A 13586-nucleotide genomic window follows, 5' to 3' on the forward strand; every position below is an offset into this window, starting at 1 on the left:
GTTCTTATTTTTCAGTTGCTGTAATGTGTCTCTCTTCTCTGCTCTGAAATGTTATTTCTGCAGAGGGCTAAAATCTCAATGACTTAATCATGTAGATTTGTATAGATAAGGGAAACAGAAGCCATCGAAAATCAGTTACAATGCATAGTAGAAGTTTGTGTTTTTTTTAATGATGTTGAGCTTTTTGCCTTCGCTATTAGAAAAACGTCTACTCAAATCTCATGTGTCCTAAATTTCTATAACACAAACCAGGTTGCCTAGTAAAACAGGGTTTAACCCAGTGCCCCTCATCTCTTAATGGCTCCTTAGGGAACAACAAATTGGATCTACATAATTTTGAGCAAGGGAGTACCATGACATTTGCAACATGTTTGAAAATCCACCTGGGAATGAAAAGATTGGATAGAACCGAATGGGAGAATTGGCTGTCATTTAGCCAGATTACATTTCTGTTATTTAACTAGCTTTGAGATTGAAGTAACAAAGCAGAATAAAAAAAAGGCATAATGTGCAAATTGATTTTCACCCTCTTATTCCTTTGAGAATAGAATGATGATCATTATATGATAGTGTTGGGTGAAACTATTTCTCTTTTTGTTCAGCCATTAGATGTATATTTTTAAAAAATATTTTTAGAAAACAGAATTCTGGGGTACATAGTTCTTTTATTTGATGGGATAATGTTTTATAGATTTAGCCTTGGAATGATAGTAGAATCTAACTTTTGCACAGTTTTGGGGAGGTACCAACTGCTGTTCTTCTTGATTCTATTCCTTCATTCTTAAGTCATAAGCCTGTTCTCTCTCAGTAGTGTGGTAGAATAAGCTTCAGTTCTGCACTCTTTGAACTAGGTCAGAACACAAAGTGTTTCATAATACACTAGCGTTTAAAAATGTGAAGTGATTTTTTGTTTACTTTAACGTGCTATTAAGAAGGAACAAGAGCTGGCCTTCTAGCCACAAGGAAATAGCTGTTCCTCCTGCAATCTTATTCCAATAAAAGAAACAATCTGTGACTATTCTCCCCATGTCATAGATGCAAATCATCTTAATTTGAATCAAACAATGAGCTACCTCCATGCTCTGATGTTGCCGATTAAATTAGTCACTAGAGAGAACTTTGCTTCTTTCCAGCTGTAGCACTGGGCAACCTAATAGCTCATGTCCTGGCAATCGGGAATGTGTGGATGATTATATCCTGGTAAGTAGTTAAGGTTAAAGTCCAAAAGTCTGTGGAGCAAAAAGCTGTTTTCTATTCACATTTGGCTAGAGACACCCAAACTGAAGCAGACCACCCACAGCCTGACACTTAAGGAGACTGCAAAGTGTTGAATCTGCCGAAAGTCGGCTATGGAAATCAAGTTGTCAGGAATCCATTCAAAGCTAAAAATACATACACATAAACATGTAGCACACTGTTGGTAAAAAAGAAACCAGTGACCAAGACATATATATGTGCTCAGATATAATGCCACCTAGTTCTCTGTCTCTTTTTCTTCCTCCTCCTTCATATCTTCCCCTCGAAGCAGAGAGTTCCTCCAGTTGGAAGAGAAATACACAGCAAGGTTTAAAAGCCTTCCTTAAATAAAAGGCAAAAACTGGATGTGAAGAGTATTTGCAACGCATATACATACAGCACAGAGCGTTATACACAATATAAAGTACAGACTAAGAGCTCCTTAGCATCAGGTTACATCTCAAAACAAGGAGATAAAAATAAGGAGATTTCCTTGGCTATGCAAGACTACATCAATGGTTTGAAAAAAGACACCAAAACCAGAATGAGTTAAGCTAAATTTATCGCAGCCAGAACTTTTCTGGAATCATCAGGAGTTTAGAGGTACGTCAAGAAATATGGGATGGAAACGCAGAAGGAAATAAAGCAAATTCAGGCTTTCAAGTTCCATTTAAGAAAAATGTTTTTTAAAAATATCCAGGTTGCTGGTAGCAGGAAATCATTATAGTATTATGTTTTCCTCTCATTTTGTGGATGGGTTGAATGAAAATATGGTTCAGGTAAATGACTCCCCTCTTCAAGGATAAACAAGAATGTTAATATTCTTTATAACTGCTTATCAGGAAAAATGGAAACAGATTATTATTCCAGTCACAGATTTCATACGAGCCTTTAGATTGGCATTTTCTCACTGAATAGGTGTGTAGGCGCAGACTCGTCTAAACATGTGATATCGACCTTCAGGCACTTCATTTTTTGCTGTTGTTCTTAATGATTTGTGGCGCTCTAGTGCGAATCTGATTTCCTTTTGTATTTCTTCTTCCTGTCCTGGAAAATGTATGTCCGTTTATAGCATATGTCACCACATTCCATTTTATAAACAACCAGGGAGTGAATTCTTCAGAGAAAGATAAACGTAGGGCAATTTCAGAGTTGTGCGATTCTGCAACTGAGGCTCTTGGGACAGGGTTTGTTTTTCCTTAGGCTGAGATTTTGGCAGATGCTCCATGAATTCTGTTCCTTTGTTAGCTTTTTCCTTCAATAGCCCATAGATTTTGGGATAGTAGAATTCAAAATTCCAGGATTTTAGGAGCTAGGTTCCATGTATGTGATACAGGACATCCATTCAGTATTGTTAATATGTTGCAGCCCATGTTGAGATCCATTTCCCTATGTTAAAGAATCTTGTATTTACATTAGTGCCGGGCAGAGAAATCCTCCTGCGTTTTTCTACTCATTTTTATTTAATTTGATACAAGAGCATTTGTTTCAGAGAAACTTTCAAATTAGAGGCCATTTTCAGAGAATTCTCATAGATGGAGAGTGGTGTTTTTAAGTCATGAGGTACTCAAGTGTGTATGTATATGTGAGAATGTCTTTCTTCCATTGCACAGTTGCTCTATAGTCTCCCAGGCTTCCCAAGCTTCCTTCTGATTTTTTTTTCCCCCCAGTAAAAATCTTCCCTTAGAGATTTTCAGTAAGTGCTGCAGTCAGAGCTAAGTGGAAGTCCTTCCCTTGAAAAACTGTCAGAGAATTCTTCCTTCTTCTGGAGAACTTTAGAGAAAATATCCACCCAATTTCTATTCTACAAATTTTGTAGGGAATATTATTATTCTTATTTATTTATTTAAATTTATTATAGCCACCCACTCCAGCAGACTTTGGATGGCTTAAAAATATTGAAAGTCTATTTGTACCCAACACTAATTTAGACATAATCCCAGCAGTTTTGATAAAAATCCCATAAGGTAAGCTGTATTTCGTTATTTAATGTCTGTTTGTTTGTAAATTTCTTTTCTTTTCTTTTCTTTTCTTTTCTTTTCTTTTCTTTTCTTTTCTTTTCGCTACAATAAAAAAATGATAACCCCACAAAGAAGATACTATTCTTTTACTGTCAAATTAAAATATCCCTAAATCCATTTTATGGTTCTGTCATAGACATGAGAGTTGGACATTATTATGCTCAGAGCATGGCTCAAACATAATTTATTGCAGAAATTTCTTCCCCTTCCAGAAAAACCAGAATACCATGATGTCACAACCCAAATAAGATCTATGGGATCAGTGGTATGACGCTTTTTATACATCAAAAGCTACAGTATATTGTCCTTTGAGTGGTATGCTAGTTGGGGTTACTAAGAAAAAGAAAAGAATTGAGCCAGGACAAAATTAAATTTAACAAAACACAAACTTAAAATTTAACTTAATTAATATAACATTTATTTCAGCTAATACGATTATTTCCCATGATTTTTTGATTTTGCCGCTTGAGGCAGCAATTTTTGGAGTGTTGCTGGGAACTGCACCAAATATTTTGTGGATCTGTGCATTGCACTAAGGTTAGAGGTGCACTCCTTGTGCTAAAAAATTGCAAAGAGGAGGGGCATAAGTTGACATTTTTAAAAATATTCCTGTTGCTTTCTTGACTGAGCTCTTCCGGTTTTATCCAGATCTAGGAAGACCCTACCACTTGTGCTACAGACATAAAAGGTAACGTTGTCATAGAACAGTTTAACTCAAAACTAGGATTTTACCCCTCTTACACATTCACCTGAAGGTATGGAGGGCACAAACTGAGCCTTTTTCTCCAATCTTTCACCAGTTCTGGGGAAATGAAGGAGAGGTATATTTCACGATCTTGAACACAAGTACACTTTTCCATGCAATCTGGCACTAATAAATCAGAATCCCTAATCATGTGCACCAGTTATGAGCAAATGCAAGCACAATCTGAGAGCTTTTGGAAAGGCTGGAGAAGTACAGTAATGGGAGGAATCTTAGACGTAAACAACCAACAGATAGGAGAGGAATTCATTATTAGCTTAACTAATAATGGCAATGTAGTACAGGCTGTAAAAAGCCTGCAAACAGATTCAAAGTGTTCAAAGAGATTCCCTCTTACTAAACTAATAAATAAGAGCTAGATGTTTCTATCAGTTTCCAAGAGTCTGTACCCCTAATCTTTGCATTAAAACACCTTATTGAAGTTTGTGTCAAATCAAATCAAACTTTATTGCAACCAGCAAGTGAAGTTTGTGCAATTTTTGGTTCCTCAGTTGTTCCCTGTTGTGAAAGCTTTTCCCCATAGCTCCTCTTCAGACCTCCCAGTTGAGTCAGGAAGAGAATGAGAGTGGGGCAGGATTGTACTTGTTCTCTACTGGGTTACAACACCTGAGATTCCATCTGAGACCTGATTCTCTTCTACATTTAGCTTGACTGTGGGGACCTGTTATCATCTCCATTCCTAAAAGAGGAATAAAGACTAGGAGATGGACTAATGGAATAAAGACTAGGAGATTTTGCTTCTTTTGCTTCTTTTTTTCCACAATGTTATCATCTCCATTCCTAAAACAGGAATAAAGACTAGGAGATGGACTAAAGCAGGGTTCCTCAACCTCAGCAACTTTAAGAAGGGTGGACTTCAACTCCCAGAATTCCCCAGCCAGCCAGTTGTCTGCGGAATTCCGGGAGTTGAAGTCCACCCATCTTTAAGTTGCTGAGGTTGAGGAACCCTGGACTAAAGGAATAAAGACTAGATTTTGCTTCTTTGGCTTCTTTTTTCCCACAATAGTATATTTTCCTGTAACAGTGTATTTAAGAATCTGGATTCTCTGTCGTGGCCCACAGCCTCTGGAACAGCATCTCACCAGAGATACAGATAGTGCCCTCTCTTCTAGGGTTCTGAAATCTCTTTAACCTGGGTTTGGTCCCGGACCTGGGATTAATGTGTTTAGGGGTGGGGTGGCTGTCATGCTTTGTTTTAATGGTTGTTTTTAGTCTGTGCTATCTTGTTTTGTTGTTTACATTTGTTTTAATCTAGTATTATATTTTGTAAGCTGCCCAGAGTCCAATGGAGTGGGCTATATTAAATTTAATGAACAATAATAATAATAATTGTAATTGTTAAGTCAGAAAAGTACGTACACTGTAGTCTCAGGGCAGTATACTATCTCCAAAACCTTGGGCAAAGTCCAAATGGTATAATGCTTAATGTCATGGGGATGGAGACTATGTATTTAATGTGTGAGATTAATGGGATTAATCAAAATCATATTAAAATTATTGTTGTCATGCTCAGTTCTGGAAGTCTAATTGTATATGTTTGTGCACTCCTGCTTTAGGAAGACCAATGGCCATCGTCTCGGGGAGTAGATGCTGGAGGTCGGGGAATGACAGAAAGCTATTAGAAAATATGAAGGTATGTGTCACAGGGCAGGTCCAGTCCCTGCTAAATTGGGTTTAAGTAGAGAATACTGCCCTAAAAAATAGGACTGAAAAAGAAATATGGTTGCAGCATATGAATGGGGCCCAATGCAGGGAGAGAAATTTTGCAGTCAGAAATCTTGGAGCTGCCTTACCTTTACCTGATTTCTCCATGCATAATATGGTGGGAGACGGTTCTCTGCATACAGTAGAGCAGTTCATTGCTTTAGCTACACAGTTAAACTACATTAATAGGTTTGGGCTATTAGTTATAAATTATACTGCACAAAAGTTTTATCCAAAAGGCAGGTCCGTAAAATAAAAATAAAAAGAGCAATCTAAAGACTTCTATAGGTTTTCTGAATTCCTGGGCTGATACATGTAGATCTAATGACTGAACAGGAAACACATTTCTAAAAATAAAATAATTTTCATTAAAATAGGATTATAGAGAGGATAAAATTGGACAGTTAATACTAAAAATACTTTAAGAGTTTTATGCTATGATTTCATGGTGGCTTTTGAATGATATATAAGGTTAGATGTGACACTCTGTGGTGCTTTATATTATACATATGGCAATCATTTGTCCTGAGAGTTCCCGTTTCCCTCTCCTTCTAAGAAGACATAAAAAGGAATAATAAAACTAAAATTGATAGGGAGGTGGCTGCTGTTAATTAAACTCACATGTCCGTTACGCATGCTTCCTAGCCATTGACTGAAAAGAAGTTTGGATTTTATAAATATTATAAAATATTAAACAGTTATAAAAAATATAAATAGAATCCTCCTTTGTGTACATTTGCACAACTATTACACAGCAGGAGTTTGAAATCTTCAATTGTCTTCCTTTTCAAAGCCTTGTACCAAATCTGAAGGCCTGGTTCTTCATGCTCTATTCTTAGCCAGCCACAATTTTAACCAGACCACTGAGTTTCTGTTTCACAGGCTACAGAAACTCAACTTTTCTGATCCTATGAATCTCACATATATCAGCTTTCCCCAGATGCTCTGCAAATATACTGAATTTTAGTTCCCAGCTAATCAGTAACCATGATAGCTGAAGATAATAAGGTCACAGTCAAATATATGTAGAAGGCAACAATTTGGAGTAGGTCGTCATTCAGAGGCATTGGTGTTATTAGCGCATTTTCCCCTAAAAGTCGGTATCTTAATTGAACAAAACTGCCCTGCTCAAAATTGCAAAGCCATATTGTTGAATTGGGTGGAGAACATTTTATAAGAGCAATACATTGCTCCCCTAACATGATAGCCTGTTAATAACAAAGTGCAAATTTCAAGGGACAGAGAATAAAACTTGGCCAGAATTCAACCCAGGCCTAAACAAACTATATCAAGATTTATTGGAAAGCTAAGATTTTATAGAACACCTACGTATTTTGTTTTAGAATTTATATAGGCTATTCCCCTTCATGGATCACTGCCTTGTCGTGGCGAAGGGGCTTGCGTAACTCAGTGAAGCCATGAGCTATACCCTGCAGGGCCACCCAAGATGGACAGGTCATGACAAAGATTTCTGACAAAATGTGGTCCACTGGAGAAGGAAATGGCAACCCACTCCAGTATCCTTGTCAAGAAAACCCCATGGACAATGTTAAAAGGCTAAAAGATATGACACCGGAAGATGAGCTCCTCAGGTCGGAAGGTGTCCAATATGCTACTGGGGAAGAGCGGAGGGCATTTCCAAGTAGCTCCAGAAAGAGTGAAGCGGCTGGGCCAAAGCCGAAAGGACGTTCAGCTGTGGATGTATCTGGAAGCGAAAAGAAGGTCCGATGCTGTAAAGAACAATATTGTATAGGTACCTGGAATGTAAGATCTATGAACCAAGGCAAGCTGGATATGGTCAAACATGAGATGACAAGATTGAACGTCGACATCTTGGGAATCAGCGAACTGAAATGGACGGGAATGGGTGAATTTAATTCAGGTGACCATTATATCTACTACTGTGGGCAAGAAACCCTTAGAAGAAATGGAGTTGCACTCATAGTCAATAAGAGAGTGGGAAAGACAGTAATGGGGTACAACCTCAAAAATGACAGAATGATCTCAGTGCGTATCCAAGGCAAACCATTCAACATCACAGTAATCCAAGTCTATGCCCCAACCACTGATGCCAAAGAAGCTGAAGTTGACCGCTTCTATGAAGACCTACAACACCTTCTAGAACTAGCACCAAAAAGATGTCCTTTTCATCATAGGGGATTGGAATGCTAAAGTAGGAAGTCAAGGAGTAATCGGAATAACAGGCAAGTTTGGCCTTGGAGCACAAAATGAAGCAGGGCAAAGGCTAATAGAGTTCTGTCAAGAGAACAAGCTAGTCATAGCAAACACTCTTTTCCAACAACACAAGAGACGACTCTACACATGGACATCACCAGATGGTCAATACCGAAACCAGATTGATTATATACTTTGCAGCCAAAGATGGAGAAGCTCTATACAGACAGCAAAAACAAGACCAGGAGCTGACTGTGGCTCAGATCATGAGCTTCTTACTGCAAAATTTAGGCTTAAATTGAAGAATGTAGGGAAAACCACTAGACCACTCAGGTATGACTTAGATCATATTCCTTGTGAGTACACAGTGAAGGTGATGAATAGATTTAGAGGATTAGATTTGGTAGACAGAGTGCCTGAAGAACTATGGGCGGAGGTCCGTAACATTGTACAGGAGGCAGCAACTAAAACCATCCCAAAGAAAAAGAAATGCAAGAAAGCAAAATGGCTGTCTGATGAGGCCTTACAAATAGCTGTGGAAAGAAGGAATGCGAAAAGCAAGGGTGAAAGGGAAAGATATAAGCAACTGAATGCAGATTTCCAGAGAATAGCAAGGAGAGATAAGAAGGCCTTCTTAAATGAACAGTACAAAGAAATTGAGGAAAACAATAGAATGGGGAAGACTAGAGATCTCTTCAAGAAAATTGGAGATATCAAAGGAACGTTTAGTGCAAAGATGGGCATGATAAAGGACAAAAAAGGCAGGGACCTAACAGAAGCAGAAGAGATTAAGAAGAGGTGGCAAGAATACACAGAAGAACTATACAAGAAAGATCTTAATGTCCCTGATGTCCATGCTGGTGTGGTCACTGACCTTGAGCCAGACATCCTAGAGAGTGAAGTCAAGTGGGCCTTAGGAAGCATTGCTAACAACAAAGCTAGTGGAGATGACAGTATTCCAGCCGAGTTATTTAAAATACTAAAAGATGATGGTGTTAAAGTGCTGCACTCAATATGCCAGCAAGTTTAGAAAATGCAACAGTGGCCACGGGATTGGAAAAGGTCAGTTTACGTTCCAATTCCAAAGAAGGGCAATGCCAAAGAATGCTCAAACTATCGCACAATTGCACTCATTTCACACGCTAGCAAGGTTATGCTCAAAATCCTACAAGCTAGGCTTCAGCAGTACATGAACCGAGAACTACCGGATGTACAAGCTGGGTTTTGAAGAGGCAGAGGAACTAGAGATCAAATTGCCAACATTCGCTGGATCATGGAGAAAGCACGAGAGTTCCAGAAAAATATCTACTTCTGCTTCATTGACTATGCAAAAGCCTTCGATTGTGTGGATCACAACAAACTGTGGCAAATTCTTAAAGAGATGGGGGTACCAGACCATCTTACCTGTCTCCTGAGAAATCTGTATGCGGGCCAAGAAGCAACAGTTAGAACCAGTCACGGAACAACCGATTGGTTCAAAATAGGGAAAGGAGTACGACAAGGCTGTATACTGTCACCCTGCTTATTTAACCTATATGCAGAGTACATCATGAGAAATGCCAGGTTGGAAGAATCACAAGCCAGAATTAAGATTGCAGGGAGAATCATCAATAACCTCAGATATGCAGACGATACCACCCTAATGGCAGAAAGTGAAGAAGAACTAAAGGGCCTCTTGATGAGGGTGAAGGAGGAGAGTGCGAAAGCTGGCTTGAAACTCAACATTAAAAAAACTAAGATCATGGCATCTGGACCCATCAATTCCTGGCAAATAGAAGGGGTAGAAATGGAAGCAGTAACAGACTTCATTTATTTGGGCTCCAAGATCACCGCAGACGGAGACTGCAGCCATGAAATTAAAAGACGCTTACTCCTTGGGAGGAAAGCTATGGCAAACCTAGATAGCATATTAAAAAGCAGAGACGTCACCTTGCCGACAAAGATCCGCATAGTCAAAGCTATGGTTTTTCCAGTAGTAATGTATGGCTGTGGGAGCTGGACCATAAAGAAGGCTGAGCGCCGAAGAATTGATGCCTTTGAACTGTGGTGCTGGAGAAGACTCTTAAGAGTCCCCTGGACTGCTAGGAGGTCAAACCAGTCAATCTTAAAGGAAATCAACCCTGATTGCTCACTGGAAGGACTGATAATGAAGCTCAAGCTCAGATACTTTGGTCACCTAATGCGAAGAGAGATCTGTTTGGAGAAGACCCTGATGCTGGGAAAGATTGAAGGCAAAAGGAGAAGAGGACGGCAGAGGATGAGATGGTTAGATAGCATCACTGAAGCAATGAGCATGAAACTGAGCAAACTCAGGGAGGCAGTGAAGGACAGGAAGGCCTGGCGCAATATGGTTCATGGGGTCATGAAGAGTCGGACACGACTTAACGACTGAACAACAACAACAACAATAGGCTATTCACTGAACAATTGCACGCAATGTGTATGTTTCTGTAAATATAGCTGAAAGAAAGATGATGCCTTTGATTTGTAAAATCAAGACTGAACATCTTTTGAAATAGTAATGCTAAATTTAGTCACATAATAGAAGTAGACACTCACTTCAATTTGGCATCTGACTGGGATTATCTGATACTGTTATACTTTAGGTTATTTTTGCACTGGATAGCTACCATGTATAAGTTTGTTTTTCCCTGAGCCTCAACTTTGATAATGTTCATGATTCCTAAATTCAATACAACTTTTCCTAAGTTTCCCTGCCACAAGTAGATATTCTTCCTTGACACTAATTTTCAATTCTGCATAAAATAACAAGCCTTCTACCAAAATTTTCTTTGAGAATGAGTAATTGCAGATAGTAAAGGAGATCAGAAAATAATTAAAGGACATGATCTTTCCACAGCAATTCAGCCTTCCCAAAGTAAAATAGAGTCCTAATACCTTGTCAAACTAATGTTTTCAGATGAGTGCATGAGTAAGTTTGTTAGCCAAACAGAAAACTTCAAATAAAATCATATTGTTCATAGATGATTCTATGAAACTCATTGCAAAATCTGAAGGACTAATTGGGAGTGCATCCTGTCAATATAGGAGGCTTTATTTTTGAGCACATGTGCATGGGTCCCTCCTCTATACTCCATGTCTGTCTATATAAACTCACTTGAAAATAAGTTATAATAACTTTAGTCCACTAGAAGTTAATAGATTAGAGATGATTAATATATTTCACTTCAAATGTTACATGAGATATGGAAGTAATTCATACATTGGAACAAAGGTGATTTCCAGAGAGCAGAAGTCCAGATAGCAACTTCCCTGTAGCTAATTTAGCATTAAAATGGAAGAGGAAGAAAATATACTTTTAGAAAAAGAAGATAAAAAAGGTAGACTTTCTGAGTTGTGTTGGACTATTGTAGATCAGCACATATAGAAAGTGCTAGACTTGAGAAAACTGGATTGGGCTATGGTTTTCCATAATAATAATGATTTTTTAAAATTTATTTATTTAGTTATTTGGTGCCTTTGAGTTACTATTGCGTCCTGGAGACTGCCTGGACTAGTCCTTATAGATTTATTGGCAGATTTTTCAGAAGTGGTTTGTCATTGCCTTTTTCCTAGGGCTGAGAGAGAGGGAATGGCCCAAAGTCACCTTCATGCCTATGGTGGGACTAGAACTCATGGTTTCTCAGTTTCTAGCATGGTGCCTTAATCACTACAACAAACTGACTCTCTTTCCATAATAATCACTTCTTTTGCCATTGGTTCTAATCCTGTGCAGGAATGGTTGGATGAAGGTGGTGCTCGAGGAGATAAGCATTCCCTTAGCCCTCAACAGGAGCGTGGGAAGTTTAAGAATATGAGACTGGCTCCACCCTAAGGAATTCACAGTGTTGTGGCTTGCTGGCTTGGGAAGTTAGATTCAGTCTGGAGAGATTCTGTCTTGAAGTGGAAGCTAATAAATGCAACAGAACTGTATCTGTGCTTTCTCGGGGAGCTCTTTGGGCTGAACCTGACAAATCCTGATGAATACTAGCACAGTATCACTAAACACGCCTACTTTGTTCCTGTCAGATACTGATTTTGTAGCTGCTACAAATGTCAAGAAACCTCTCACAGGGCTAGAACAGAGGTGAGAATCTGTGATTTTCAGTTGTTGCTGAATTACAGTTCCAAGCCACTATTAACAAAGATGTAAGCCATGGGTAGAGGAATGTGTCTATAAACTGGAAGAAAGGATGCAAGATCAGTTAAGGCTAGAGAAGAGAAAATTCATTCTGGGCAAGGAGAAGACATGAGAAAGAAACTCAAAATAGCCAGACCTTAATCTGTTTGGTATAAGACAGAGCAGAGGGAAATTCTGGCAGGCTTTCAATATTCTGTTATTATACTATTCAACAGTAAAGTAGCATTTCTGTCACCCTTGCTTTGTCTGTTTGTGACATAATGGTTCAGCAACTTCTGGATGACCACTAATTTCCCCTTCCCTGTGCTAGAAACTTTAATCTGTCTCTCAGTAGAAGGTGAAGGACAGAATTGACCCACTAGTTTTGGGCTAGTGGCTTGATAATTCTCACTGCCATCTAAATTCCAGGGCATCTCACTTGGAGTCCTCCTCCTTCTAAGTCTGGTGCATGACAGTGATAGAGCTATCACAATCTTTGCTCCCTTTCTGGTAATTAAAAGTAAAAAATAGAGATAATTATAATAATGCTACCTCTTGACTGAATAGTGCAAATTATTGATTTATCTCCTTCACACCTTGGAGACAGATCAATCTCACCAGATATAAACAAAATCAAAATTAGAAAAAAGAAAAAGAAAAAAGAGAAGAACAGAAAAGAAAAGATAAACCATATAAACATCTTTTTAATGTTAAATACCCAAAAGGCAAAAGTAAATGTAATGCTCCAAGTAAATCACAGAATGGTTCTAGACTGCTACAAACAGACCTCACCATAAAACAGTGACAGGGTAGAAAATTCCAAATTAATATTACAGATTAGCAGATTTCTGTGATTATAAAAATTTTCTGCAAAAAAAGTTGAAGCTGAGATATAAGCACTCAGTTCTTCAATTTATCTAATAGCAGCTCAGGCACATACAACCCAGAAATATAAATCAAGAACCTAGCACAAGACTTTTACTTATTTCTATTGAAATAGCAATTTTCCAAAGCAGAAGTTCCTCTACTTCATATACCTGGAACTTTTCCAGGTTCCTGTTTAATCAGAGGCTATTTAGGAGATGGTGAAGCCACATTTTTGTTCAGCTTCTCTCTCTGGGCTTCTTTCCAATTCATTTATCCTTTGTTCTTACAAAACCGAATACTTTCTATTTATAGCAGAGAAAGGGGCTATGGGAATCTGACTCTGTATGTGACCAAGAGCTATGCCTCACTTGTAGATGCAAACTGGTCATCTGGCATGAGGCTAGCCTGCTCTGGATGCCAAAGTGGGGAGGGGGGCATTAATTATGTTTGAAAATATACCATAAGGCCCCCATTAATTATAATACAAACTGACATCTCTTATGTCATACATTCTTCTTATTAGGGGCTGGTAGATCATTTTAACGCTGTTCTGTTTCAATTTGGCAACACAGACATTTGTGTTAGACTATTTTATCATTTTTTCTGTGAATTTATATATTTAGGAAAAAAACAACTCACAGTTGTAACTGAACTTTCATACATCTGGTAACATCTTCTATTATACAAAAACAAAAACAAA

Source organism: Python bivittatus, unplaced genomic scaffold (assembly GCF_059951505.1).
Source record: "Python bivittatus isolate LINGU-HERP-01145 unplaced genomic scaffold, Pbiv_v1 ctg000980_np1212, whole genome shotgun sequence".
NCBI lineage: Eukaryota > Metazoa > Chordata > Lepidosauria > Squamata > Pythonidae > Python > Python bivittatus.